Genomic DNA, 27,176 nt, shown 5'->3' on the forward strand with positions numbered 1-27,176 from the left:
AGCATTCAGTCTTCAGTAACCCTGTCTTTTCATTCGAGATTTGGAAGGCTCTTATGGTAATTAACAGTAGAGCCACTGGACTTAGTGAGATCCATCCTCTTGGGAAATCTGGGAAACTGCCCACAAAAAGCTGGAGCTTTTTGCCCAAGGAGGGGATTACATTCTGATCCTCTGGGAGAGACCCTCTCGTGTGTCCTTTGAAGTGACTGCTTCTCTGCAGGTGTCAAGTAGCTCAGATTTGGAGCTCTCTGCTAAGCACTCTGAGTGACCTTTCTCCATGGGTCTTTGGGAAATTCACATAGTAATCCCTTAAAAGCATTATGGAGATCAGAAACAGTTTTTAAAATAAAATGGAAGAAGGCTGCCCAGTACTGTCATTCCTGGCTTCAGTTTTTGTTGTTGTTGTTTTTGTTTTTTTGTTTTTTTTTAAGGTGGGCTAGTTCAGGTAAGGTTTTTCTAGCACTCTCCCCGCACCCACCAGACATTCAATGCCCTGCCTGCCCATCCCTAGCCAAGCACATGGGTCCAGATGCAGTGTTTCCCAGGCTTGGTCATTCTTTGCTAAATGTGCTATGTTGAGATTTGCTCCACCGAGGAGGATGCAGTAGGAGGTGTGTGCTATTCCTGTGCCTGTCTGGTGACTTCCCTATTCTAGCCGTAGGCTTTGGGACCAGTCATTGCCCCAGAGTCAGCTCCTGGTGTTCACTGTTCCTGGTTCAACTCCCTCTCCTCAGCACCTGCCCTCACTACCTGCCAGCCAGGAAAAGGAAATGATGGCCCTGCTTGCTTCTCTCTGTATTTGGAATATTAGTATTTTCTATCCTTTGCTGATGATGCCCATTAGTGCTGTGGCTGGCATAGTAGGGCAAGGCCACACCAGAACACATCCTTTGCTTCTTTTCCCAGCTGTCACTTTTTGAAGTTAGCATCATTGGTTACGACCCTTTGTTTAGTTGTTTCTCACAAAGTTTTTTAAGCTCGGCCTTACTACTCTTTTAAATTTTATTAAAAGTTTGTACATAACTAATTAATTTCATTCATTGTATTTCATAGTAGGGAAGGTAATGTTGTTTGTTTGTTTGTATTTAATAGAAGGAGTCTCACTATATTGCCCAGGCTGGCATGAAAATCCTGGCTCAAGGGATCCTCCTGCCTCAACCTCCCAAGTAGCTGGGATCCAGGGGAAGGTAGACTTTTGATGGTTCTTCATTTCACCATCTTTAATCAGAATAATTGTTAAATAATTGCTAAAAATGTTTTTTGACTAACAATGGACAACTTTATTTGATGATAAGATGGGTTTGGGTTCAAACCCTTGCTATGTGAGTTTAACCAAGCTACTTCACCTCTCTAAGACTTAGTTTTGTTTATTTAAGAATTTGAGGTAACCCACAACACAGCAATGTTGGAAGTATTGCATGGAGGAATGGGGTCTAGCTTTCAGCAGAACACCTCACGTATGGTAAGCCACCCATAATGACAGTGACAATGGGAATGATGAGTGAATGCACTTTGGGAGGAGCAAGGGACAGGTATGATGGAAGAGGAAGAAATCAGTCTATTAGGAATCTGCAAGTTTGAAGCAAACATGCAAACAAAAACAACAAGAAGAAAACATCGTTTTTTAATGACTATGGTGATAAACAATAGAAAATAGCTGAAATAGCACCTATCACCAGCAGTGGGATAGACACCACTCGCATATACATACACATCCACACAGATCCACACGCACATACCACACTCACGTACACACTCATCCACATGCACTCACTGACATATACACATATATGTACACAGACTGCATGGTTTGGAAAGCTGTAGAGAGTGAGGCCTTTTTAATTATGTGTTTAGCTTAAATAGTCAACCTTCCTCAGTCTTACTGTCAGGAGTGTCCGGGGCTCTTTCTGGCACAGTTCTACCCCAGATACAGGTCATTAACTTGACTACACTTTGACTTGACCTTGTAAACAAGCTTCTTCCCCTTCTGAGGTCCATGTGGTTTCTGTGGTCTTTTATTTTTTAACCTGTTAAAACACTTTTAAGTTCAGTTTTGTGGTTTTGACATCCCACTCCCACTGGAACCTGACAGTGGTTTCCTATTTCTGGTTTATTGCTAAGGAATGATGAGAAATAAAAAGCATTAGAGCAAGGTCACCACAATATACTAAATAAGAAATCTATCCATGGTGAACATTTCCAAAGAAGGCTTCCTCTCAGGGTAATTTTCTCTTTGTCCTGTCTTAGAAGATGAGCTATAATTCTCTGAATTATTTGCCACATTACTTACTTTATCAAGCATGATATTTCAATCTTCACATCTGCTTGTAATTAAAGACAAGAGTCTCTGAATGTCACAAGGACACTGGAATACATGCAATGGGACCTGTAAGCTGCTGCAGGAAGATTTTGGTAGAATTTCCCTTGATTCTCAAAAAACAAAACAATGTCTTACTAATACATTTTCCCTGCGAGTGCTGGTAGACCTACAGCTGTGTCAACTTGTTAACACGGGTCTCTGTTTAACCAGATGATATTTGTTCTAGTTGTTAAGAATCAAGCCTATCTCCAGAGAGTTCAAGTGCAATAAAAGAGAAGATGAGGGGGTAGAACTGATTGCTAATCTCAGAAATGCTTGGTAATCTGGATTAAGAATAAGTCAAACATACCCAAATGAAAGACGATAGTGTTACCAACAAAGGAGTCATTTGAAAAGTGCTTATGCTCATTAATTCTCAAAGTGTGAAGATTCATCTTTGTGGACCCTGTGTGCCTATTGTGTGCCCACACTACTTCTTAATGGATTTAGCATGGATGAAATCTATGAAAACATTTCTAAATATCAAGTGGAGGCAAGCACAGGCGAAGGCAAGGTAGAAGGTAGTAAAGGCCAACCTGGTACATTTGCATGCTGTTCGGATGCAGGCCTCAGCAGAAGTATCAATGGAAACAAACTTCCTGGGGCTCTGAAGGAGCTGTGGATGGAAGCATATTCAGTCCTCACAGAACCAAATGAGTACCAGTTTATGGTTCAGAAAGCAAAGAATTCAATATAGAAGCACATCAAGGGAAGAAGATATAGGGGCCTACAATAACCCATTTTCTCTATTCATTTAAACATAACTCCACACATCATAAGGAAAATGTACAAGAAAACTTATGAAGCTATATGAAATCCAGTCTAAGGGGAAAAAATTCTAAGAAAAAGGTACTTTTATTTTAAACAGAATATTCCAAAATGTCTCTTGTCCAAAAGACAAATGAGATAACTCAGAAGATAAGCATCCTCAGAGATTAGAAGTGTGCAGCAAACAGCTAAATCAAACAATTATAATCTCTAATTTTCTAAGAAGATTTTTCAGATTAAGATAATAAACATATTGATCAAGAAATAAACATCCCACTAACATGCCAATTACATTCTCCTTCCTAAGGACACAATGCAATACATGAAGAAATGGCTACTATGTAATATGAATGCAATACATGAAGAAATGGCTACTATGTAATATGAATGCAATACATGAAGAAATGGCTACTATGCAATATGATAGGAAATAGTTTCAAACTCACAAAATAATCAGCAAAAACTTAAAAACAGAAGGAAATAATACCAAGAATTAGGCTTATGAAATCATACTGTTGCTCTTCTGATCTAGTCTCATTCCTCCAAGCAGCAGGGCTCCTAAACCAAGTAATTATGTGGTGAACAAACGGCATAACAACTTTAAATATAGCCTGTTTCTATTCAGTTTAAAATGTCTGGAGATAAATTTAATGCCTTCTTTTCTGTTTTTTGTTGCCTGTAATCCTACAACATGACCAAGTTTTATCTTCAAGGTCCTCTGCTTTATTTTTCCTTCAGACAGGACAGTGATTCATTATTTGTTCACTCATTCAACATTCAACACACACTATGTGGCAGGCTCCACTGGCCTGAATGATCATGTTCTCTACTAGGTAACCCCAGACCCTTTCCTTAACCACAACTCATTGGACCTGTTGCGACAACTGACCCAAAGATGGTGGCTCCATTTGCTTCTAAAACTTACGGCTTGTGAGGCTTGGCTAAAAACTAAGTGGAGCCAATCTTCCCTGGGAATTTGGAGCCTGAAATCCTTGGCTAATCAGCAGATGAGGGTCAGAAACATAACTATAAAAAGTTTCATGATGTAACAAGGACTGCATCAGCCCCTCTGAGTTATGTACAAGCTGAATAAGAGGTAGGCAGTGATGAAGATAGATCATAGACCTACAGAGAGTAGCAGAGACCCCATAACCCTGAAGCCCCCACAGAGATAGAGTAACCTCAATTCCTGATAGCTATACAATTTCAGGTCCCAGGACCTGGTTACATAACGAAACTAATTTTTGATTTCTATCACCTTTACTATATCTTTGTAAAAATTTAAGTTCTTAAGCTAGCTTAGCTGGGTTTCTGTTCCTTGACACAAAAGAGCCCTGACAGGAACACTGCCTGATTACATATGTCCTGAAGAATATGGCTGAGTCCATGAGTATGTGAAAGAGGCATTTCAGTGCAGGTCAATTGGAAGTTGGGCTCACTCTTCTCAGCTAGCCATTGTCACCTTTGTAATGATGTCCATTTTAAAATCTATACTTGTAGCAAACCCAGCTATCCATTTATGTGTAAAAATTGAATTTGCTATCCCATAATGCTAGGTACAATTTTGAACACACTGCATATACAATATATAGCAACTTATGGTTGAAACTTATCTTACTGGCAAGTCTGAAGTAAGAGTTGGGTAAGAAACCAAAGTCCCTATGACTGTTACTGTGAATATAGCACTATATGTTTAAAACCTCTTCTACACTATTTCCTTTCCAAAATATAAACCTAGAACTCCTGCTATGCATCTGTGAGGTTATCATCTTAAACTTCTGTTTCATCCCTCTATGACATACTTTAGATCGTGAAACATGTTCTTTCATCTTTTTGAACATGTCATTATAATGTCTATTTTGCAGTAAATCTGAACCAATAAAAACTTCCAGAGTGAAATAATTCTTCAAGATTCTAATGTCATTTTTAAACTCAAAAAGGGGTATATCTACAGCCCAGGAATATGTGGATGATCTGTTTTTTAGAAAACTCAATTGTGTTCTTCCTCTTTATATAAAATAAGTGGTAGTATTTTAATTACATAGACATATCAGTAGAGTTTGTGTTGTTTCCCTGGAATTAAAAAAATTAGTTATTATATCAGTGTTTACAAATGAGCCCTAATGGTAAAAATAAAATTTTTATGTAGTTTAAAGTGATGAGTTAATTGCAGCTCATGAGATACTTTTTATACATATTTATAAAAGGAAGAATCTTCCATAATACAAAACAAAGCAGTTAGAAAAATTAATTGGAAAACGCAACCAATAAATGTTTGTCAAATAGGGAAAAGCTTTTGTGATCAAGAAAACCACATCGGTAAGAAAAGTGTTAACAAAGTGCTGGGTCAAAGAAAGATAGATGAATTCATGGTAGCTCTGACTACCGCAATATAATATATACATGAAAATGTAAAGGACATAAAATAACCAAAGCAATCTTGAAAAGTAGAACAAAGCAGGAGGACTTAGCAATATCTGATTTCAAGAATTACTATACTATTGTAATCAAGACAGTATGGTGCCACTGTAAAGCTCAATGAAATAGAATAGAGAATTCAGAAATAGACTACGAATATTCGGTCAATTGATTTTTGATTAAGCATTTTCAACAAATGCTACAGGAACAATTGGATATATATATATATAGGAAAAAATTAACCTCAACTCTTACCTCCTGCCATACATAAAAATTAACTTGAATGGATTATATACCTAAATGTAAATAATTAAAGCCATACAATTTATTTTTTTAAAAAAGCATAGAAAAAAATCTTTATGACACTGGCATGGGCAAAGATTTCTTGGAATTCAAAAAGCACAAGCCATAAGAGTAAAAATTGTTCATTGAATTTCAGCAAAAGAAATATTTCTGCTCTTAAATAGACACCATTAAAATATGAAATAACCAAGTCACAAGCTAAGAGGATATATTCACAATGCATACATCTGATAAAAATCTTGTATTCAGGATATATTAAGAATTCTTAAAATTTAGGAATAAAAAGACAAACAGTTCAATTAAAATAAACAGGGAGAAGATTTAAACTGGTATTTCATACACAAAAAAACAAATATGAATGGCCAATAAACACATAAAAATATGTTTAAAATCATTAGTCATCAGGGAAATGCAAGTTAAAACCATGAGATACCACTTCATACCCACTAAAATGGCTAATATTAAAAAGACTGAAAAGCTTGGAAATGATGTGGAAGAACTAGAACTCTCATAAATTGCTGGTGGGAAAGTAAAAGTTGTGTAGCAAAACCAGAAGTTTCCTACAAAATGAAATGTATGCTTACCACACAACCCAGTAATTCCACTCAGAGATAGTTACTCAAAATAAATAAAAACATGTTCTCATAAAAACTTCTCTGTAAATATTTCTAGAGACTTCATTCAAAAAAAGCCAATAATTAGAAATAACCCGTATATACATCATATGAATAGATAAACTGCAGTATGTCTATACACTGAAATATTGTACAGCCATCTAAAGGGCAACAACATGGAGGAAGCTCAAAAACCTTATGCAGTTGAAAGAAGCCAGAAACATAATATTCTATTTATATGAGATTATAGAAAGAACAAAACTAATCTACAGTGAGTAAAAGCAAATCAGTAGTTACCTTCGGTTCTGTGGTCCTGTGTGTGTGTGTGTGTGTGTGTGTGTCGGTGTGTGTGTGTGTAGGGAGTATGGTTGACTGGCAAGGTACACAGAGAATTTGGGGATTAATAAGAACATTCTATATTTTGCTGGTTATGGTGGTCCTATAGATCTATGCATTGAATACATGAAGAAGGAAAACCCATCTTAGAGTTATGACTGAAAATCTTTTGACCAAACTAGCAAAATTTAACTATACAGATGAAGTTCAGCCAAATGACCTGTGTGTGCGTCTGCTTGGAAGGAGCATCCAAGTTCCACTGTCTCAACAAGAAACTGATCCACTGATTATCCAGATCTTGTGGCTTCTTTTGGCTAAGGAGGTGTTCTTTTTCTTTTTGGCCTCGTAATGTTTCTGTAACCCTAGGAATATGTTAACATTATATTCTTAAAACCTTTGGAAAATATCAAAATTAACATAACTAAAATGCCAGTCTCATATAGAAACTAACATATAAAAAAGAAGTGACTTTAAACCAATAGTGTTGGTGTTTTAGAATAAATTTATATATAACTGTATTCATTTGTGCATATTTGTCTGATTTTTAAAATATTTAATTTATGCAAACTATTCAGCAATACCAGTATTTTAGTCATTTAAACTGTTTCAGGAAATTTAATTGATTAAATTTGTCATTAATGACCAAATGCTTCAGGAAAAGTTTCTAAAGTTTTTATCTGATATAAGAATTTAATAATTCTTCCACTCAAAGTGTTATGTGGTTAAATGTCTTTACATCTTTATACAAGGTACACAAAACCATCTTGCCATAATTAAAGAACTACAGTTGACTCTTGAATAGTTTTGAAGTATGCAGGTATACTTATACAACACTTTTCTTTCGGCTCTGCCACCACTCCTCTTCCTCTTCCTCCTCAGCCTGCTCAACATGAAGACTACAAGGATGAAGACCTTTATAATGGTCCATTTCCATTTAATGAGTAGTAAATATATTTTCTCTTCCTTATTGTTTTCTTAATAACATTCTGTTTCCTCTAGCTTACCTTATTATAAGAATACAGTATATAATATACATAACACACAAAATATGTGTTCATTAACTGTTTATGTTATCAGTAAGGCTTCCAGTCAACAGTAGGATATTCATAGTTAAGTTTTGGGGAAGTCGAAAGTTATATGTGAATTTTGGCTGCATAGTGGGAGGCAGTACCTCTAACCTCTGCATTGTCAAGGGTCAACTGTACTATACATGTGGCTCCCCATGAAGCATCAAAGAATCTGGGATCCAGCATTTTCCTAGGAAAGGACTTGTCATTTGCATAGTTAGGCTCATCTCAATTTCAAGGAACAGAAACGGTTTAGGTAAACAAAGAAATAAATTATGGGCAGCGTCTCAGCAGCCACATACTTTTAAGCACTTCTGAGGCTGAAATATATAGCCATGACTTGACCAAGAATTGTGGGCACCCTGTTGTCATAGTTTGGGTTTACCCCAAACACAAAGCCTGAGCAGAAATTCAGGTGCAATGATTTACAAAAGACCAATAAGGGAGTGGGGAAGCAGGATAGGAAAGGGGAAGAAGCTAAGTAAGTGATTTTAGCTTAATCTCAAGGGCATCACAGGCTTGAGATGAAGGAACTGGACTTATATCCCACCCCGGTACATGTAGGCTACAAGCCATCCTGGAAGGACAAAGGTTGAGGGAGGCTTGAGAAGAAAAGAATGGGAAATTTCAGAAGAATGGCAGCTCCAGTGGCTCCAGTGTCCAAGGGCAGTTGTAAGTGACAGTTGTTAGGGACAAAGCCCAGCAGTTTGAGAGATGCACTCACAGAGCTAGTGATCCGGGTGGGATGGCAACACTGCCCACTGCGCTCATGCAGTCTAATAATGTCACCCCTTCAACCCAATATTCTCCAATACTAGAAGACATGCTAAGAATTACTTGGAAAAAAAGATAGAAAGGACAGACTTGAGTGGCAGGGCTTAATCAATTTTCCAAAGAAAACCAATTTTCCAAAGAAATTCAAATTTGACTCCAAAATGCAAAATTCACCCAGGAAAGAGAAACATCCCCCAAATAAAAGCCTATAGATAAGAAACTTTTCCTTCTTCAACGTGAGTTTAGGAATTATGTGAATACAATGTCTAAGGGACATTGATATCCCTTGAGATGGATCTCACCCATACCTTAAAAACCTTTTTCAAGAATTGCTTTCAACCAAATATAATACTCTTTCTGAGAGAAGTTCTGGTGAGTACATCTTGTTATAGTTTTAGGGCTGTTTTAGCACCCCTTATAGATAGGTGCCACAGGCAACTTCCCAGTGGGCCCCCTTTCATACAACTCAATATAGCAAACCTAAAAGTGGATTAGAACAGTGGGACATCATCTATTGGCTATCCATATGGCTAACTTCATCACCTCCTTCAAGTGTTTGCTCAAACATCTTCTTAGTATGACCTGCTCTGAATACTCTGTTTAAAATTGCAAGTCCCCGCCTATCAGCATTATGAATTCTCTTGATCCCCCCTTACCAAACTCTACCTTTCTTATCCGTAGAATACTTACCACCTTCTATGTGATAGTGCTATTTATCTATTATATCAATATCTTATTGTCTGTTCCTGTCCCCATTAAAAAGAAACTACATGAAGTTAGGGCTTCATTTACTATGTGTTTCAAGTATCTGGAACAGTGTCCAGCGCATAGTCAGTGCTCAAAAAATATTTACTACTTTAGTAATCCTACAGTTTAAGTGACTCAGATAACCTATTGTTCTCTAGGAAGCATGAGCCCTTTGTTCCCAGTGTTGGTAATTCAACCACTCTCACAATTTAGCCACAGCTCACGGCTGAATAGGTCTGATCAGTTATCATTGATTTGAAACATCTCTAGGGGATATGCTTCTTAAGACAAACCAACGGTTTCCTATGTGTGTGCTTAAATGGTGTTTCCTAAGGTACAGATCCATGCACCAATCACCTGTGGCCACCATAACAGGACTACAGGAGAAGACACATAACAACTTTTGCAGAACAAATGTCCTGTGGTGACCTTTTCCCATGCCACAGGGTCTGTGGGTATAGACTGGTATAGTATGGACTGGCCAATGCCGTTGAAGCTAGTCATGAGCCCTTTTCCATTGTGCTGAATTTTTGCAACAATTCAGTTTCTCTTCCATCTAAATGAGGTCAGTGGGAAGAGTTCATACTTGGGCTGCACCTGAAATGTTCATTTTAAAATAAATATGTATGTAAATAAATGTGGATATTAACTGATGACTTCATGGCTTTGGCCCTCTGTCAATTGACTCTCAATGTTACCTGTTTCAGAAACCCTTAAGAAAAATCATATCTTATGACAGAGCTGCTGGCAAGGAAAACAGGCCAGAAGAGAGGTCTGGAGTTTAGTAGAAAACTGCAATTGTATTTAAATAAACATGTTTATAGATAACTGTCTAAATGTGGGATTAAAAAGTGATGTGGATATAGTGATTCCTTTGACTTCCACAAGTCCATAAAAATTAGAAAGGAATAAAATAAAGTTTAATGGTGTGGAAAGAACTGGACACCAGTGCTCTCATTTAGCTCTGTCTCTAAGAAATTATGCAACACTGGCTAAATAATTTAACCTCTCCAGAACCCCATTCACACATCTTTAAAACAATAGGGCTGGTAGAGAGACCCTCTAAGGCTTGCCAGTCATGATCACCTAGAATTCCGGATTCAAAGTACTTGGGCAAACATTCTGCTAAACTCCCCCAAATCCATCACCTACTCAGTAAGTACATTTTCCACAGATAACATTTTGAAACTGCTACACACATTTTACATTTTAAAAGCTCTATTCAGGCAGAAACTAAAGAAATAATATTTACAAAATCAATTTCTGTTATTATCTGGCATTGTTTTATGCCATGTAGACTAATTTTCTTTTTTTTTTTTTTTTTTTGAGACGGAGTCTTGCTCTGTCCCCCAGGCTGGAATGCAGTGGTGCGATCTTGGCTCACTGCAAGCTCCGCCTTCTGGGTTCACACCATTCTCCTGCCTCAGCCTCCCGAGTAGCTGGGACTACAGGCACCCGCCACCACACTCGGCTAATTTTTTGTATTTTTAGTAGAGACGAGGTTTCACCGTGTTAGCCAGAGTGGTCTCGATCTCCTGACCTCGTGATCCACCCGTCTCGGCCTCCCAAACTGCTGGGATTACAAGCATGAGCCACCACGCCCGGTCACCATGTAGACTATTTTAACCACTTAAGTAAGATACTCTTTTAGCCATAAAATATTAGGTGTCGTACTAATCCATTGTAAACTAAATGCAGGTCGTTTCATTTACACAGGCCCACAGATAATCCTGCAAGTACAAGCTCACTGCATTATGCTGAGAGAAACAGATTATATAGCACAATGCACTGCCTGTATGATTAGGTCATAAAATTCATGAGTTTTGTATTGCTTTGCAACAAGAATTGTTAGTCTTTTAACTAGAATCCTGCCATGTGCACCCTATAGTGCTGCAGACTTTGTTCAGTGGCTACTGTTCAACTGTCCTTTGCACATAATATCAGTAAAACATACAGAAGTTTATGTAATATTTATTTAGTAAAATGATTCATTCTTTTGGTTTCTCTCTGGGACTAGACTGAGTATGCCATCAGAGAACTCATAACTCTTGTATCCTGATAATACAGCAGTTTGTCTTCAACCCTGAATCAGCTGTAGAATGACAGAACACAAACTTGGTGTCCAGCTTGTCGAAACCATCATTTAACACCTGGGCAAACTTTTAGATGAAGTGGCAAGTTATAAAGTCATTTTTTAAAAGCCTACAGAAATAGTAACAAGTATTAATACAGCCCTTATATGTGCCAAGCACTGTTTTAAGGGTTGTACATGTATTAATTTACTTAGTCCATTCTTCAACCTGATAGTTGACAATCCTGAGGGGCATGCTATTTATATCCTGTTTTACATATGTGGAAACTGAAGAAAGAGGTGCTAAGTAACCGGGTTAAGAACACACAGCTAGTATGTGAAAGGGCCAGTATTTGAACCCAAACAATTTGTCTCCACATATAAACATATATGTGTGTATTAGAAGAGAAATAGACCCCCAGTAAATAAAAGGCTTTTTACTAGAATTTAAACACACAAATATTCATATTTCACTCATTTGCACTTCTACACCAAAAATAACAATCTGCTGTCATGGGTGAGTTTTCTTTTGTTAAATCATGAACATTATGCTGGAGAATTACGGTGGGTCTGAACTTATTACCAGCATGGCACACTGGGAACTCAGTTTGGATTTACAACATGCTCATCACACGTCATGTTAAATAGAAGAATTGACAGCTAACTTTCTGGCTTTTAGTAAGACTAATTATATAGGTTTAGTCTGCTCTAGGATTCAGTGAATGAATTTAACATAAGAAATATGCTATTTGGCACAAAGTAAGAAGATTTAAATTTGTATCATGATTCAAAGGAATGAGGAGAAAGAAAGCAAATCCTGAACCTCTTTATAAAATTTTAAGAAAGGAATAATTAAGAAGCAAAATTAAGCTAGTAGAATCTCTTTTATACAAGCTGACCTTCAGAATAAAGTCAGCTCAAATTATTTTGCCCTCTACCAAGGATGAGTTTCTCCTTAATTCTTTCCCTTTAAATATCTTCACAGTGATGATTGTTGTAATGGTTAATTTTATGTGTCAAATTGACTGGGCCATGAGATGCCCTGATATCTGATTAGACATTATTTCTGGGTATGTCTGTGAGGGTGTTTCTGAAAGAGATTAGCATTTGGATTGATGGACTGAGTAAAACAGGTGGCCCTCCCCAACCAGTTGAGGAGCTAAACGGAGTAAAAAGGTGGAGGAAGGTTGATTTGCTCTCTTTCCGCCTGACTGTTTGAGCTAGAACACGAATCTTAGGCCCTTAGCATTCCTGGTTCTCAGACCTTCAGACTCCAGCTGGAATCTATACTATCAACTTCCTGGCTCTCAGGCCTTTGAAATACACCACCAGCTTTGCTAGGTCTCCAGCTTGCAGACACCAAATTTTTGGACTTCTCAGCCTCCATGGTCACATGAACCAATTCTTTGTAATCTCTCTCTCAATCTCTCTCTCTCTATATATATATATGGAACATGTATATTTATTTATATTTATGGAATAGATAAATATGGAATAAATGTGTATCTCTCCTATTGGTTTTGTTTCTTTGGAGAACCCTAATAAATTTGCCATTGTTCTTATAGATTTTTATCATTTCTAGTAAGTGTAGGTACTTTACGTACATTGCTTCTTATTTCTTTTTTTTTTTTTTTTTTTTTTTTTTTTTTGAGATGGAGTCTTGCTCTGTCACCCAGGCTGGAGTACAGTGGCGTGATCTCCGCTGACTGCAAGCTCCACCTCCCGGATTCACACCATTCTCCTGCCTCAGCCTCCTGAGTAGCTGGGACTAGAGGTGCCTGCCACCACACCTGGCTAATGTTTTTGTATTTTTAGTAGAGACAGGGTTCACCGTGTTAGCCAGGATGGTCTTGATCTCCTGACCTCATGATCCGCCCGCCTTGGCCTCCCAAAGTGCTGGGATTACAGGTGTAAGCCACTGCACCCAGCCCATTGCTTCTTATTTCTAATCCTTACTATGGTACTGCAAATTATTGCTATCCCCATTTTCAGTGTAAGAACTCGAGGTTCTGAGAAGCAAAGTAACTTGCCTAAGGTTATACCACCATTCTTCAGGATGGCAGAGTTTATCATTATTAATATCCAAACCTAAATGCACAATGAGATATCACCTCATACTCATCAGGGTGCCCACTATTTAAAAAAGAAGAAGAAAAGAAGTATTGGTGACAATACGGAGAAACTGGAAACCTTGTGCACTGTTGGTAGGAACGTAAAATGGTGCAGCCACTATAGAAGATTAAATGGCAGTTTCTAAAATAATTAAAAATAGAATTACCATATGATCCAACAATTTCACTTATGGGTATACACCCAAAAGAATTAAAAGCAGGGCTCAAAGAGCTATTTGTACATTCATGTCCATTATAGTACTATCATGATAGCAAAAAGGTAGAAGCAGCTACTGTCCAGTGATAGATTAATGGATAAACAAAATGTGGCATATACAAACAATAGAATATAATTTAGCCTTAAAAAGGAAAAAAAATTCTGACACATGCTACAACATGAATGGACCTTAGGGTCACTACACTAGATGAAATAAGCCAGTCACAAAAAGAAAATGCTGTATGTATGATTTCACTTTCCTGAGATACTTAGAGTAGTCAAATTTATAGACATAGAGTAAAATGGTGGTTGCCAAGGGCTGGTGGGGGAAGGAATGGGAAGCTGTTGAATGGGTATAGAATTTCAGTTTTACAGAAAGAAAAGAGCTCTGCAGATAATTTGCATAACAATGTAAATGTACTTAACACTACAGAGCTGTACAGTTGATAAAGGTTAAGATGGTAAATTTTGTGTATATTTTACTACAATTAAAAATTAGAAAGAAAACTAACTTTACTCAGAATGCATTACATGTGTCAAGCAGTGACACTGTCCATTTAATCCTTACAGTAACCCCATAAGGTAGGTATTATTATTCCTTTTCTACTGGTGAGGGTTGTGGTAGGCTGAATAACGACTCATAAAGATGTCAGTGTTCAAATCCTCAGAGCCTGGCACACTTTACAGATGTGATTAGCTAAGGATCTTGAGATGGGGATACTAAACTGGATTTCCTGAGTGGGCACAATGTAATCAGAAGTGTCCATATAAGAGGGAAATAGGAAAGATTTGACCGTGAGAGAGGAGTCTGAGAGTGATGCAGCATGAGAAAGACTTAACTAGTCACTGCTGGCTTTGAAGATGGCAAAAGGGGCCACAAACCAAGGAAAGCATGTGGTAAGAAAGTCAAGAAAATGAATTCTCCCCTAGTTTCTCCAGAAGAAACACAGCCCTGCTTATTTATTTTAGGACTTCCAGTCTCCGGAACTGCAAGATGATAAATCTGTGTTGTTTTAAGTCACCAAGTTTGTTATAATTTTACAGCAGCAATAGGAAACTAATTCAAGAGCTTCTATAACATGTTCAATATCATATAATTACTAAATTTTACACTTAAGATGCCAATTCAGATCTATCCAACTACAGAAGCTGAGTTCTCAACCAGTGAGTCTATGACAGAGTCGGTCAAATGAACTGCGTGGTACAATGAAATAAGAATGTGTTCACACCAATCATATGGTGATACCCGTCTTACACTTACTCATATATACATTCCTCTTCTTAAGAGTTCTCAGAATGTTTAACACTTACTTTTCAATCATTTGAAATTGATGTTAAGTAGCACCCACTGGGTAGAAGACTGAAATATAAAAATTAATACTTCTGCCAAATGTCATCTATACAAAAATTTTAACTGAAAATAGATTACTTTCTTACTGGAATATTTTTCTGGAAATAATTGCTTGAATTAAAGACAGGAAAAAATGCCTGACAAAGAGGAGTTGCAAACATACCCTAATACTGCAAAAATCAGATTGTCATCACCCTAAGAGATTTTCACTTATAACTTTAAAGCATCATTATTGTTTTCATTATTACATAACAATGTTCCCTGTTTCCTAATTTTTTCACTGAGGTATTATTGCATATAGTAACAGATCCTAAGTTTACAATCTGATGAGATTTGACTTATATAGCCAATATCCCAGTCTAGATAGAACATTTTCATCATCAAATGATAACAAGGAAAGAGGCACCCTCTTCTAATGTACCTTTCCAGTTTTGATCTTCAGGAAACTATTTATGATCAGGTTGTAAGCAACCCATTTCTTACCCCCTAAGCCATAATTCTGCTATGCCCATAACTGATCATGCACATATTTGAAACAGAAATTAGGGTTACATTATACACGGTACACAAAGGGAATACTTATTCACCTTTCAATATGTCATTTCATGCTCTCCATAGTTCAGCCCCTACCTGCCTCCATAATTTAGGTCCCCTTCTCTCCTTTGAGTTTTCTTCTTCAGTTGTATGCTCCCTATACCCAGCATAACCTCCTCCCCTCCCTGTAAATCTACATAATACCTATTCCTCTTTTAATATTGAAACTGCCTTTGCAAAATTATGACAGTAAGAGAAATCTGATATAATTGACTCCATCTTGCTTCTAACCTCCAAGCTGTCCTTGGTCATTCCTGGGTGTGGGCCAAACTCACTTTGGGAGGAATTTAGCCTATAGTTTAACCTTAAAGCAAGGATGATAATAGCTCTTCCCAAAATTAAACCACCTTTGTAAAACTAGTGAAAGGCCAGAAGGTTAGAATTATGAAAGGAGCCTTAGTGCTGCTAAGATATACTTAAACACTAACCAGCCATTTCTCTGGAGGTCACAAGACTTGTAACCTCCCCCAATTACTCCTATAGATAATATCACTATTGTAGAACCTAAAATTGGCCTTTTAAGATTTTTTTTTTCAGACTTTTGCATTTCTAATGACCAGCTGACTCAAGACTCACATAGTCCTGTGGCCCCCACTGAGAGGTTGACTCAGTGCACCAGGATCATTTTCCACACCCCTATTATTTCACCCCCAACCAATAAGCATTCTCCATTCCCTAGCCACCTGCCCACCAAACTGTTCTTGAAAAAACCCTAACCTCTGGGCCTTTGAGGAGACTGATTTAAGTAATAACTCTATCTTCCACATGGTTGGCTTCACGTCCATTAAACACTTTCTTTACTGCAATACCACAGTCTCAGTGAACTGGTTTTGTCTGTGCAGTGGACAGGAAGAATCCATCAGGTGATTACAATGACAATTCAAGGGCTACTTCTTTATTGAAACGTTTCCTGAAGTCTTCCCAAATCTATGAAGAATTACGTCCTCCTTTTTGTCCCTAGTGTGTCTTAATCACCCTGCTCAAATAAAATCCAATATTGCATTTCTTTATACATGTTAGACCACAAAAGAGGGTTGCAAATCAAATGCCTTCATGACCAAGAGAAGCATAAGTGAGTGAAGCAGCTAGAATTAATATAATATGGAATGGTGAGAGTGTAGCAAAGTAGAAAGTGCATACCACTACCTATAGCATGCAAATAAATTTATTTTAGAACAAACAAAAACTGAAATGTCTGGGAGCGAAAAACTTATGACACTATCTTTTCTAAATGTAAGCCACTAAAGTTGGTGTATACTCTTCATCATGGAAGGGGACAAATACTAGTGACCAGCCAAGGTTTAAAGAAGTCTGTATGTTAAAGAGTTTCCCAGCTCAATCCCAGTCTAGCAATCCACTCTATTGCTTGTGAGAGTAAACCCCAACTAATTGCCTTTACTTAAAGTTCTAAGTATTATCTGAGAAAACAGGAAACAATTTTCATCCCAATACCTAATTACTCACAGATTAATTTTACTTTCATAGAGAAAGTCAAGGATATGATTTCTCAAAAATGCAGTATTACTCTATTTGACATCATGCAACAGCTCTTTCTCATTAAGCATTAAACTTGGGATTTTAAAGTATCTACAACATGTTCACATTTTATAGGCAACTATTGTATATCCTGTGTTTAATTGAAATCTAAATTTATGACATATTGTCAGATAATTTCCTCACTAATGCCCACAAATAGTCTCTTACAATGTTTATTCATTTTGACAGCATTGCTTTCTTGGATCTTTTCGCTTTCTTTGTAAGGGATCTCACTTCAAAGTACATGTTATGAAGTATGTGCTAAGAAAGAAACACAAGCCAAAAGTTTGAGCAATGCCACTAGTTAGATGTTGCATTGAGGAAATCAAATCTCAGAACTTCCAAGGGAAATGTGGAATGAAGAACAAACAGTTTTGGTAAACTCTCTTTAATCCTCTAAAAGACTATAATGAGTGATTTTTGTTAGAATTTTAGATGATGCTAATGTCATCTGAAACATCTACTTAGGTAGGCAACACAGTGCAGATATTAATGTTACAGACTCTGAAGTCAGAGGCCTCAGGTCAAATCCAAGGTCACTTAATCACTTCAGCCTCAGTTCCTCATCTGTAAATTTGAATTTATCACCAAAACTACAATAGGAATACTAGCTACCTGTTAGGCATGTTAAAAAGAGCAAGTAACATAATTTGCAAAGTGCTTAGCATCATTTGACACATGGTAGGTGATATGGTTATGCTTTGTGTCCCCACCCAAATCTCATCTTGAATTGTAATCCCCATAATCCACATATGTCAAGGGACAGACGAGGTGGAGATAATTGAATCGTGAGGGCAGTTTCCCCCAAGCTGTCCTCATGATAGTAAGTGAGTTCTCACAAGATCTGATGGTTTTATAAGGGGCTCTTCCCCCTTTGCTCAGCACTTTTCCTTCCTGCTCCCTTGTGAAGAAGGTGCCTTTCTTCCTCTTTGCCTTCTGCCATGATTGTAAGTTTCCTAAGATATCCCCAGTCTTGCTGAACTGTGTGTCAAACCTCTTTTCCTTATAAATTACCCAGTCTCGGGCTGTTCTTTATAGCAGTATGAAAATGGACTAATACAGTAGGACCCAAGAAATTGTAACATGTACTATTGTCATTTACCTGGAATTATCAATAAATTAGATGGCATTTAATTATTTTTGGTAATAAAGAAGTTTGCTTTCTACTATTTTTCATACTGATTGTTTAAAAGCTTCAACATCTGTTTTGTACACATACACAACCACATATGTGTAAACAATTTTTATAATAAGCCTATAGTATAAAAAATGATAATTCTACCTAGAGTTATCACGAGGAGGGAATGATCTTTTATGCAAACCTCCATCAGTAGTGTTGGAAACTAGCAGGAAACTACAGTGTAATTACTACACATACAAGGCTCTGCATTCTTATTCAATTACTGCCTTCACTGGCCTTTTATATTTTTACTCAAGCATAGTAAAGACGATATGGCATATTCAATCTCTACTTGGATAATTATAAATAATTAAATTTAATTAAGCCCTAATTATGCATGATGAAAAAAAGAAAACTAGCATTTCCCTGGGATGTTCATGCAATCCCATGACTAGCTTAGCTAACTGTACACTGCAGCACAAAACCTGAAAATTATTAAGAAACCTAAAAAGCAGCAGACACCGCTAATTTAAGATGTGTCCTGGAACAAGCCACTCAATTTCTGTGGGACTTAGCTTCCTCACCTACATAGCCTTGGGTGGAATTAATTCTTCCAAGACTTCTTCCAGACTTCAGTCTGTGTTTATATGATTATCTAGTCTACCTTTTTCTTATCTCAACACAACTTAAGGAAAGCAGCACAATCCCATCTTTAGTGGTGGCAGAGATCCTCAAATGATGTGATAGGTGCCCCCTACTGGAGTGTCTCAGAATTGCTAGTGTGGTGGGAAAGAGGCATTTGTAGATTGAAAAACAAATAAACAAACAAAAAAAACCCGCCAAGGGAAAGTAAAGTGGGGCTTTACTTCTGTTGTCCCTATTGACTAAAGTATTCCAACCATCCAAATACAAAATTTTAAAAATTATTATATTTAGAAAACCTTGTGGGGGCCAAGAGAGACTTCCCCTTTGTCCTCTGGGGAGTTGCTGAAAAATCAACTCACAAAAGGCAGATTAACTGGAGAAAAGGCACACATATTTATTTAATGTGCACATGGGGAGAATCACTGAGGGATGCCCACCATCCCAAGTGGTTCAGAAGCTTAGATACTGCCCTTGCAAAACAGGTTACCTGAGGGGGTAAAGAGAAATTCTGTTGAGGGGATTACTAGGGAGAATGAATGGCTCAGAGAACAGAAATTAGCTTGTCCATTATCTTGTGAAAACATCTGTTCAGGCATCGTTGCATTCTTAGTTTTACAGGGAGAAGAAAAAACAATTGTTCCTGTTGGTGGGCCTGGATCTTAGGCAGATAAAGGTTTTGGGAGAGACTGTGGGTGGAGGAGGGCACTCACATGAGGTTTCGGCAGTTCAACATGTCAAAATGCCACATTTGGAGTTACTGATTTCTGAGCCCTAACGATCTCGATCTCTAATCCAAGGATCATAGAAAAGCGGCCCTCAAACCATAACCAGTCTATATATGTGTTTTATACAGTCAAACAATGTTCTTAAAATATTGGAATTTGTCACCAAAACTTACAACCCAAGAGAATTCACAAAATCCGAATTTCTGGTTTGCTTTGAAAATTCAAAGGACCAGGCTACAGTAGGCTCACATTCTTGCAGCATGATAGTGGTTGTAGCTGAGTAGCAGCTGACTCCCCAACTACCACTCTCAATGGCCTCTTTAGCATTTGTCACTATGTGTTTCTCTCTTTTTCTTCTAGCAGAGAAACATTTTTCTGTATCTTAGCTCTATCAAAGGTAGGAAATCTAAAGACAAACCATATTTCTTATGCCATCCGATTTCATTCATTCATCATCAGTGTCTCATATTTGATTCACCACTACTGTTTCCCACAAACTGGCCAGTCAAATATCAGGGAACTTATTTTCTGCTTTGTCACTTTGAGAAATATCAATTTGACTAGTTTTTACTCTTACTCTTTTTATTCATATACTCTCAGGTTGATCGCCAGATTTTCCTTTTCTCTGAAGCTCATTTATTTTAATAAAGTATAATATACTTTATTACTAATTTACATTCCCAGAAAATATACATACTATACAATATAATATATAAATATATATTAAATATAAAGTGTAGGTATATATTACATTTATATATTATAATATATAGTATATATAATACTTATAATATATAACATTATATTTTCTATAATATATACATAATATATATATGAAATAGAAAAAAAGATCCACAACAGATACAAATACTGTCAGTTACACATAAAAAAATGAACAAAGCTTCCTATCAATTATAAAATGTTTCTAAAAAATATAAAAAGTATCTAAGTATAAGGAACAATATGCCATATTCATTAATAGGAAGATGCAATAATACAAAGATATCATTATCCTAGCATTCATTTATAACATCAGTAAAATGCTTAAAAATTTTTGAATTTTTTTCCATGAAGCTTAATAAGCTGATTCTAAATTTATATGTAATTCCAAAAGGGTCAAATCTATTCAAGAGAATTTTCAAGAAGAAAAGGTAAAAAGACTTATCCTAAAAATTCCAGGACTTTAAGCTATGGAAGTTAAGATGATAAGGTATTGTGACAAGAATAAAGAGACCAAACATAAATCTACACGTATGTACCCCTAATTCAACAATGTAACTACACTTAGTCTCTAAATACCATTTCCTACTAAAATGAACAAAGGCTCCCTGTAGAAAGAGCTGACTCCAGATCTGGAAGCATAATTTACAGAATTGTCAGAAATGTTTTGTCACTTTCAAGAGCAAGGAAGCTCTCCAAACTACTAGGGTCATGATAAAAGGACTTAGGAGCCAGCTTAAAGAGGCTCCCAGTGGCCAAAAATAAACATCAATAAGAATAATAACCAAAAAATATATTAAGGTATTGAGGTATATATGTATAGATTCTTGAGATAACAATGTGTCTACACAACAAATACCACCATGACAAACCTTGTTCATCACTTTTAAAGGATGCCAGAAAGCCAACTCAATTTGGTAGCTTATAAATAAAGATAAATAATCAAATATTCTTTCTGACTTTCCAATAAAAACCCAAGGGAACCAAATAAGTAATGAAAATTTCTCTTTATAAATGATTTCTAGCTAATAAATGAAGAAAAATGACAGAATATCACCATTTTACAACCCTTAGTGAAATAAATTAATGGAGGCAATGATTGCTAACATCACCAAAAGTAAGAAAAGACATTACATGCTTTCTAATAGAAGTACATGTGTCATGTACCCATAGGATTTTAATTTGTAAAGGTGACTGGGTAACAACATAGAGAAGCTAATGCCATTGAATGATTTTTATTATTTACATTGCACAAGCAGAGTGGGTGTATCAGAGCATTCAGGGCCACATGGAGAAATGCCAGGTTTGGTCAGTAAGCAGAAGGGGTGCAGGGACAGCACAGTCCAGAGCCTTTATTGTGTTTTCCAAGGGGAAGGCAAAGCAGAGCAGTTTAGGTCGGGTTGTTTGAAGAATGTTGGCAGATGCTGGACTATAGTGGTGGTCTTTGGTTGTCTGGTACTTGGCCCTCGGTGCTTAGGACAGAGGAATACTGCCTCCTGGAGATAAGAGCCAGATAAGAGGTGCCTCAGAGTACAGACTCTGGTTGGTTAGTTTACATGTGAAAGACATGCTTCTAGGCAAGTCTTTTACTATGTCTTGCTAGCCCTGGAGGGACAGTCTCTTCCCATTCAGAGAGGCCACTAATGCTAGAGCATTAAAAATACAAAAATAAGAAAACATAGTTAATATAATACATACTGCCATGTATGAAATATTACTGGAAATTCTTACGTAATACCCTAGGATAGTACTGTGGCTTTCATGTGTGTCCTTCCAAAATTCATGCTGAAACTTAATCCCCAATGCAACAGTATTAAGAAGTGGGACCTTTTGTGAAGTGATAGTCATGAAGGCTCTGTCATTACAATAGGATTAGTACCTTTACAAAAACGCCGGAGGGAACTTCCTAGGCTCCCTTTTCCCTTTTCCCTCCAGAGGACATAGTATTCATGGCCCAATTTGGAAGCAAAGAACAGCTCTTACCAGACATTGAATCTGCTGGCACCTTGGTCTTGGACTTCCTAGCCTCCAGAACTGTGAGCAATACATGTCTATTGTTTATAAATTATGCAGTCTCAGGTATTTCGTTATCCTAGCACTATTGGATTGAGATGGAAATAATCAGCAAAACTCAGACTATGAGAAACTTTATATCAAATATCCCTGTTTCTTCAAAAAATGAATGTAAAAGTAATAAATAAATAGAAAAAAGGAGACATATAGATTAAAAGAGACAAGACATATCAAAATTTGGATCTTATTTGGATCTCACACAGATAAACTATAAACATATATTATACAACTGGGAAAATTTGAACACTAACTGGATATGTAACTATGTTAAAAGATTATTGGTAAAATTTTTAGGTATGGTAATGATTTTATCATTTTTTTGATTTTGTCAATTTTTTTGAAAGAATTCTCATATTTTAGAGACATCAAATGAATTAGCTTCAGATGCAATAATGTGCTATTAGTGACTTGCTTTAAAATATCAAAAAATGATAATGGAGTGGGCCTATAGAGAGTGGCTGTGTGCCTAAACCAAGACTGACCATAAGTCAGTAATTATTGAAACTGTAAAAGAAGTACATCAAGGTTCATTACATTATATTTCACTATGCTTAAAATTTTACATAATAAAAATTTTTAACAGAAAACTGAAAAAAAATTAGAGTCTGAGAATATCTAGTTTTGCAAGGTTGTAGAGCACTGGGAGTATACCCACGATATGGAACAATTTGGCAATATCTGGTAAATCTGAAGACAGGTATACTCCATAATGCAGCAATTTCACATCCAGATATGTACCTCAGAGAAACTTTTTCACCAATATATGAGAATACACATACAAGCCAAAAAAAGAGAAAATAATCTAAATGTCTATTAACAGAAAAGAGAATAAATGCACTGATACAAACAAAAGATATTCCACAAATGTTAAAAGTAATGAGTAAGAGCAGCATGCACCATCATGACTGTATACCAAAGCCATAATTTTTAGTAGAAAGAATGCAAGTTGCAGGATAATAGTTGTAATATCATTTACATGTAAGTTTATATAAAACTTTAAAATAAAATTATACTGTAGAGCATTTATGAATATGTAATTATACAATAAATGTTTAAAATATATGCAGTTATAATAAACACCAAATTCAGGACAGTGATTTTTCTCTGAGAAGGAAGGGAATGGTATAGAATCTCAGAGAAATCTCCAGGGGATAAATGTGTAGGTAACACTTTTGTTTCGAGTACTTCCTCTCTGAAACAAAAACAAAACTGAAGCAAATATAGCAAATTATGAAAATTCACTAAGTGGATGGTGGCTACTTTGTGTTTTGCTAAACTATTTGCCATAGTTGTCAACATGTTTAAAATAGTTTAACATTCTAAAATAAAAATGGTGGTGTGTTCTGTGTCAATAATGCAATAATGGAATGTTGCAGCTGTCTCAAAAGTGTCTAAAAATAATTAAATAATTTCAGCCAAGGCAAACATAATCATTCGAGGAAATTGAGAGTTTGAACCTCTGTGTGGTCAAATGGGCATTGTGACACTCAACTGGCCTCTTAGCAAAGGTTTAGCTTTAACCGCTGTTACAAGGAGAGAAAAATCTGTGTCATTATACTAGATTCTGTTTCTAGTGCACACAATGGAGATTAGCTGTTTATTTCTTTCCCTGACTCTTGAAAATCATAGTTTCCACTTGTCATATAAAACTTTTTTTATCTTAGCATGACTTTGTGGGGTGACTGCATTATAAGATACATATAAATCCTCACTTGTAAAACATTTCAAAGTGCCCAAATGAAACATTTGCTTCTTTTTTAATATTACATTCAAAACTAGGCTGTAGAAAAACAGACACTTTAGTGATGACTCTACCCAAATACTGAAGTCGAATAAGGAGCTGCAGAACAAGTCTTTTCCTTGTTGGTTACAAATAGTTTCTTTCCTAATGAAAAAGATATTTCAAATACTCAGGGTTTTTGTTTTTCCTTCCTCCTTTTTAAAATTATTTTCTGTCTTTCTTATTTGTTATTAGTGTTGTCCTATAAAGGGTGACCTGTGACATCTCTTAAATTCTGAGCAAGTTTCTTTTAATACTGTAGCCATATTTTAACGTCAGCAGTTGGCACTTCACATGTTCATTCTCACGGAGTGCAATGTGTGAAATGTGCTGTAGAACTGCCCCATATGCATGACTCCACAAAGATGCCTTCTGTTGCAATCAAAGCCTGTCAGCAATATCTTTGGGGTACAGCATAACATGTAGTGGTAAATGGAGACAGAAGACCAGCCTCTGAGTACACGGCAAATGCTCAGCCTCTGTGAGGGTTATTCTCTGTATCTTGCTAAGGAAGCAATAGTAAGAGTCCAAATATGTTTGGTAGAACCACTGAAAGAAAGCTCAATCAAAAATTTTTAGAATTTCCATCCCCTCAATTTCAGACTGTTAAAACAAGAAAGATCTACTTCTTTATTCAGGTGAGTGATGAAATGCCACAACTACCCTAGTGGCCTGCTTGAAGATAGCATTGCTTTTATAGTGTCGGATGATGTACATGATCTTCAGAAGCAAGATCCTATGTAACTATGTGTGTGTAATGTTCAGGGGCATTAGCCCAGTGCTGTCTTTTTCAAACAATGATACAAAACAGAAGCAAAACAGAAAATCACCTTCAGGTTTGGGAAGAATGGTCAGATTCTAGCCTCCTTCCTTTTCCTAAGTTTTTCCTAAACTGGAAAGCACTGAAAAATGGCCTCAGTTAAATAGGGAGCCACAGTATGTAAGACTAGATCTGTGCTTAAGCCAGAGAAAAGACCCTACTCTGTTTCAGCAGCTTTCCTTTCTATAGAGGTGGTGGAATGGAATAAACTCTTTAATATCTTTTTATCTATATCTATCCATCTATCTATCTATCTATCTATCCATCCATCCATCCATAGCTTCTCAGCCTTTTGGCTAAGATCAGTGTATTTATCTACATATTTGCTTTCCATTTTCTTTCTAGTTCTCTTCTCGTCCCTTTCTTAATTTTCTTTCTCTTGTATTCATAATAAGCTTTTCATTTGGTTCCTGCCCCAAACCACATGTTTGCATATTTGTTCTTATAACTTCTGGTTATTACAGTTGTCATAATCTTTTGCTGACTGTCTTTAACAATCTCATCAAACTTGGATATCTTTAGGAAAATAAAACAACATAAACTATCCCTCATACTAAATTACAATATCTCAAATTAATCCAAAACATCATAATTTTTCATGAAATCCTGAGAGTTAATGGGTCAGTAAATAATTGCATGGTTTTCTCCAAAAAAAAAAAAGGATTTTTACCACCAAAGTGAACAGGGAATGTGTATTTACCCCCCCCAGAGACTCTGACAAATATGTGAATAATTAATTCCTGCAAACATAATTCTCATCCCCTGGTTGGAATTAATCTGACTGAAACCTTAGATGTATTCCTGAGTTTTTCTTGAGTCTACAGAGTCTACGATCTAGTCCTAGGGGTCACAGTTTGTAACAGTTCTTGGAATAACAAGAAAATGACTGCATGTGTTCACCTCCTCTTTGTCTCTGTCTATGAACTTTCATTGGTCTAATATTTTGTCAACAGTTCATCAAGGAAATTAATGAGCAGTCTGAGAGTTTTAGCTCATGGGGCCACCATTTCCATCTGTGCGGTCTTCAAGTTGTCTCTCTGGGAAGGAGTGAACACACAAGATTGTTTTAGGGGCTGGATGGAAGAACAGCATTCTTCCATCTTCATGAGTCTAATCCAAGGATGATAACAAGCCCAAGTCATTTACTCTTTCTCAAAATGTGTTTACAAAATAATATTTGTTTGTTCAAGCTCTGTTATTTGTGCCATGTTATGGCATATTTAGCAGCCAATTTTCATTTCTGAAAAGCTTTGATAGTGAGCTGCTCTGACTGAAACCACATCTTTCTCATTGTTGCACCTCCACTGCCAGCACAGTGTTTAATTGAACAACATGGTATGTAGAACTTTACAAACATTAACTCACTTAATATCCAAAAAAGCCCTGTGAAATGTTTGATTTTTGTCTCCATTGTAAGGATTAGGAAACTAAAGCAATAAGCCATTTTGTGACCTTGCTCAAGGCCCAGATAGCAAGTGGCAGAGCCTGCTTCCAAAGACCCCACTACTGCTGTGCTAGATTATGCGTCAATGCTACACTGCTTTGGGAGCATCTATGTATTCAGTACAAGTCTGTGGATGCAAGAGCAAGTGAAAAAGACTAAAAGAGGAAAAGGGAAGGGAAAAGAAAACAATTTGAAGAACAGTTGAAGCTAAAAATATCATTAGTAATTCAGAGACAAACTGGGATTTGAGTTTCCTTCTTATAAGATAGGATCATCTGAAATAAATGCTCTCATTTTATTTTAATATAATTTTGATAACTATAAAATATAGGTAACTTAATTTTTGGAGCATAATAATAATATAATGAACACCCATGAACCCACCACTTACCTCAAAACTAGAACATGACTCATCTGTGTGTTTTTTCTCTAGCTCATCTTCTTATCTTCCCCCAGAAGCAAGAGCTACACTGAATTTTGTGCATATCATCCCCTTCCAATTTTAATATAATTTTATCATATATATAGGTAGCCTAAACAAGCTTTTCTTGTTTTTGGTCTTTATCAAAATGATATGATACTA

This window comes from Pongo abelii, chromosome 4, assembly GCF_028885655.2.
Source record: "Pongo abelii isolate AG06213 chromosome 4, NHGRI_mPonAbe1-v2.0_pri, whole genome shotgun sequence".
Classification (NCBI taxonomy): Eukaryota; Metazoa; Chordata; class Mammalia; order Primates; family Hominidae; genus Pongo; species Pongo abelii.